Source organism: Lonchura striata, chromosome 34 (assembly GCF_046129695.1).
Source record: "Lonchura striata isolate bLonStr1 chromosome 34, bLonStr1.mat, whole genome shotgun sequence".
Lineage (NCBI taxonomy): Eukaryota > Metazoa > Chordata > Aves > Passeriformes > Estrildidae > Lonchura > Lonchura striata.
The window spans coordinates 2330610-2334926 of record NC_134636.1 but is presented as its reverse complement, the minus strand read 5'-3'; the positions used below and the strand labels follow the sequence as shown (position 1 = coordinate 2334926).

Here is a 4317-nt window from a genome sequence, read left to right as displayed (position 1 = left end):
CCTCATGCTTTAGCTTTTTTTTTCCTTTTTTTTTTGATTTTGTGCTGCTTTGGTGTTTGGGTCTGGGTTTCATATAAGGGGATAGTAACCTCTCTTCTCAGAGCAGGTAGGCACAACAATTCCTTCTCTAGCCAAAACCCAAGGACAGCCTATCCAGATCTAAGGCCCAAGAGCATCAACAATGTGGACCAAAGAGAGAAAACAAGAAGGATGGGACTCCATGGGCTGGGGTTGTAATAGGACAATTAGCCTCAATATTCTGATGGACCAAAACTTATAAAAGTATGAGACCCCGTGACCTGTTGTCCATTTTGTGGCCATTTTGGGTTGTTCTGCCCAAAGTGGATCCATTGAGGCCTCTTAATACATCCCTACTTTATTCTTTAGCTCCGTCCAATCTCTGTTCTAGGTCAGCCTTCAGAAGACATCAGATGGACCTGGAGCAGTTCCTGATCCCATGGATGAACCTGGAGCAGTTCCTCACCCCATGGATGGACCTGGAACACTTCCTGACCTCATGGATATATCCAGAGCAGTTCCTGACCCCATGGATGGACCTGGAGCTGTTCCTGACTCCATGAATGGACCTGGAGCAATTCCTGCCCCCATGGATGAACCTGGAGCAGTTCCTGACCCCATGGATGGACCTAGGACAATTCCTGAAACCATGGATGGACCTTGGGACACTTCCTGACTCCATGAATCGACCTGGAGCAGTTCCTGATCCCATGGATGGACCTGGGACAGTTCCTGACCCCATGGATGGACCTGGAGTCCCATTCCCACACACAGACACCAAGCTCTGCTGAGGGTTTATTGATCATTCCAGAGGAGTTCCCAGGGGTTCAGGGTGGGGTTCTCCAGGGATGGCGATCTCCTCCTGCCGCTGGAGGGGTTGGCACACGAGTGTCACCAACGATCCCGATCCTAAAGCCAGAGCCCAAACTGTGACCTGGAGAGGTTCCTGACCCCATGGAAGGACCTGGAGCAGCTCCTGACCCCATGGAGCCTCCAGAGGGCAGCCGGATGATGCTGCCCCGAAAGGTCAGGGTGGTACTGGGGGACACTGGGCGGCACTGGGGTGTACTGGGGCACACTGGGGTGACCCCAAGGGTGGTGACCATGCCTGGGGAGGGTCCGGGCCCTGAAGAACTCAGGGTGCTCACCTCAGATCTCCTCACTCGAGAGGCTCTCACTGTCCCCTGCGGAGAGACCCCAAGACGTCACCGGGGTGTCCCCAGTCCCCGTGAGGTGTCCCCAGTCCCAGTGAGGTTCCCCCACTCCCAGTGAGGTTCCCCCAGCCCCAGTAAGGTGCTCCCAGTCCCAGTAAGGAATGGGAGAGGAGCCCTCAGAGATGAGCAAATGGGGAATTGGGGACCCCAAGGGATTGGGACAGGGGTGATGAAGGCCTGGCACTGTGGGGGAGGAGGAGGATGAAGAGGATGAAAAGGAGGAGGAGGAGGAGGAAGGAATTCCAATGGAGATACACGGGGCCTGAAGGGGTGGATGGGATCGGGAGAAAATGGGACAGGGGAAAAAATCCAAAACTCCGAGGATTGTGGGAGGGGTTTTGGGAGTGGAGGGACAAGGAAGAGGATTTGGGTTGGGTTTGGGTTTGCGATTTGGGTTTGGGAAGGGGATTTGGGTTGGGTTTGGGTTTGGGTTTGGGATTTGGGTTTGGAAAGGGGGTTTGAGATGGGGATTTGGGTTTGGGATTTGGAATTTGGGTTAGGAATATGGGGTTTGGGTTTGAGATTTGGGGTTGATTTGGGATTTGGATTTGTATTGGGGAATTGGGATTTGGGATTTGGGGTTGGGATTTGGGTTTGGATTTGGGATTTGAGTTTGGGATTTGGGTTTGGGATTTGGGTTCGGGAAGGGTATTTGGGTTCAGGAAGGAGATTTGGGTTTGGGAAGGGGATTTGGGTTTGGAATTTGGGTTGGGTTTGGGAATTGAATTCAGTTCAGGAAAGGGATTGGGTATTTGGGTTCGGAAAGGGGATTTGGGTTTGGAATTTGGGTTTGGGTTTGTGTTTGGGATTTGATTTTGGTTCAGGAAGGGGATTTGGGTTTGGGAAGAGTATTTGGGTTTGGGTTTATGTTTGGGATTTGGGTTTGGGAAGGGAATTTGGGTTTGGGTTTGGGATCTGGGGACATCCCACAGATGGGCAATAGGAATGGGCAAGGGGGGAAAGAGGGCAAGGAGTAGACAGGGAACAATGCACTATGGCGGTTACTGGTGGGCACTGGTATAACTGGGAATACAATGAGGGTCTCACTGGGAACAACTGGGGGGCACTGGGATAAGTGGGAATACAATGGGGGACTGTAGGAAGCACTGGGATTTCCTGGGGTGCACTGGGATTTCCTGGGGTGCACTGGGATTTACTGGGTGCACTGGGATGGGTGATAGCCCTCAGGGGGTCTGGCCCCACAATTCCCAGTTCTTACCTTGCTCTTCCTGACTGTCACTATCCTCTGCAGAGAGATGGTGACACATCACCAGTGTGTCTCCGGCCCCAGTAAGGGATGGGCTGGACAAACTGGTTCCCAGTTGCCACAGTTCCCCCAAAAACTGGTTCCCAGTTCCCCCAAAACTCCAGAACTTACCATGAGAATGGAACAACTTGCCAAGCCCAAATCCATGGTGCCCTGAGGAAGGGGAGCAGAGGGACATCAGGGTTGGACCTTATGGGGCTGAAAAGGTCCCCAAAGACCCCATCCCATGGCTAGAAAATCCCAGGAAGGAAAATCCAAAATATTCCAACCCAAAGAAAAATCCCAGAAAGGAAAATCCAAAATATTCCAACCCAAAGAAAAATCCCAGAAAGGAAAATCTAAAAGATTCCAGCCCAAAGGAAAATCCTAGAGATCTCAACCCAAAGGATCTCCCACTTACTGTGGTGAGAGAACCCTCCACCGGAGCCAAAGTCATGGTAGCAAACCAAGCCCCGTCTTGGGTCCAGGAAACATCGTCTCCTACCCTGAGTACCTGCTGGGAGGCACAGCAGGATGGAGAAGAGCAGGGCCACGCTGAGCACAGCCACCTTCATCTTCCTCTCACCTGAGGCTGCAGCAGGTGAGGAGCACCTTTATCCCTGCCGGGACTCCTCCCTGCACCCTCCCTGCCAGCCCCCAGGCCAAAGCCCGGCTTGGCACAGCCCCCAGCCCTGGCCACAAGCCCAGCCCTGGCCCAGAGTCCACCCCAGCCCAGCTGTGGCACGGGTCCAGCCCCCTTGCCCGGCATCCCTCCAGCTTCCTGCCCGGGGCAGCTGCCCCTGGAGGGGCCCAGGCACCTGGGGGGGCAGGGGGGCAGGCAGGGAGCCAAAGGCACCTGGGGACCCTGTGGGGACAGCCCCCAGTGCAACACAATCCATCCTCCCACAGCCCCCAGAGCCAGATCCCCCATCTCCTGCTGCCCCTTCTCTCCCAGAGCTTTCCCTGTGGGACAGCCCAGAGCGGAGCCCGGCCCCAAACCCAGTGTGGCTGAGCAGAATTGTCCCAGTTCCCACTCCAGCCCCATGGCTGAACTGGGGGCTGGACTGACGCCTCCTCTTGGGGCACCAGGGCCCCCGGGACCAGGAGAACGGAAAGAGCGGAGGTCAGTGTGGGAATGTCCCATGGGGAGACCAGAATGACTGGGATCTCCAAGCCCTGGAGGCACTGGGGAGCAGTGGGGAGTGGTGGCAAAGGGACACCAGGGCTGGGTTGGGGCAGGGCCGGGGTGGCCGCAGTGTCTGGAATGGTGGCACAGGGACACCAGGGCTGGGTTGGGGCAGTGCTGAAGTGGCTGCAGTGTCTGGAGTGGTGGCACAGGGACACCAGGGCTGGGTTGGGGCAGGGCCGGGGTGGCCGCAGTGTCCGGCTCCAGCCCATTCCCGGCACTGCTGCCCCAAACTGCTCCAGGCCCTGGGGGAAGATCCCCTGCCCGGCCCCCCCGTCCCACCCGGGACCTCTGTGTCCTGCTGGATCACCCCAGTCCCGCTCTGCTGAGCTGTCCCACACATCGGCTCCCAGGGGCTCTGCCCCAGCAGGGCTGTGGCTCCAGACTGGGCTGGCACTGGGACACGGCTCCCACAGAGCCCCTGGCCCCAGGGATGGCCCTGAGCAGGGCTCACCTTCCTGCCCGAGGGTCCCGCGCTCCTGTCCCAGCTCAGAGCCCTGCCAGGGTGAGCCCCGAGGGCACAGATCAGGGACAGGCCCTGGCAGGGCCTCCCGGGAGCTGCCAGTGCCTCCATTGTCCACTGACATTCCCTGACATTTCCAGGAGATGTTCTCTCCTCACGGGACACTGACCACACTGAAGGGACCTGTTGT

At 56.9% G+C, this 4317-nt stretch overlaps 2 long non-coding RNA genes across 2 annotated transcripts; both read right to left on the bottom strand.

Annotated features, from left to right (window-relative positions):
• Positions 1–800: 800 nt before the first annotated feature.
• On the bottom strand, positions 801–1204 carry LOC116184663 (uncharacterized). Its single transcript, XR_004149408.2, has 2 exons — positions 1167–1204; positions 801–927 (listed from the first exon to the last, which is right to left on the bottom strand). It is a non-coding gene; the product is annotated as an uncharacterized LOC116184663 (long non-coding RNA).
• Positions 1205–2450: 1246 nt separating this feature from the next.
• LOC144247844 (uncharacterized) lies at positions 2451–3055 on the bottom strand. Its single transcript, XR_013341332.1, has 3 exons — positions 2900–3055; positions 2611–2652; positions 2451–2478 (listed from the first exon to the last, which is right to left on the bottom strand). It is a non-coding gene; the product is annotated as an uncharacterized LOC144247844 (long non-coding RNA).
• Positions 3056–4317: the final 1262 nt, after the last annotated feature.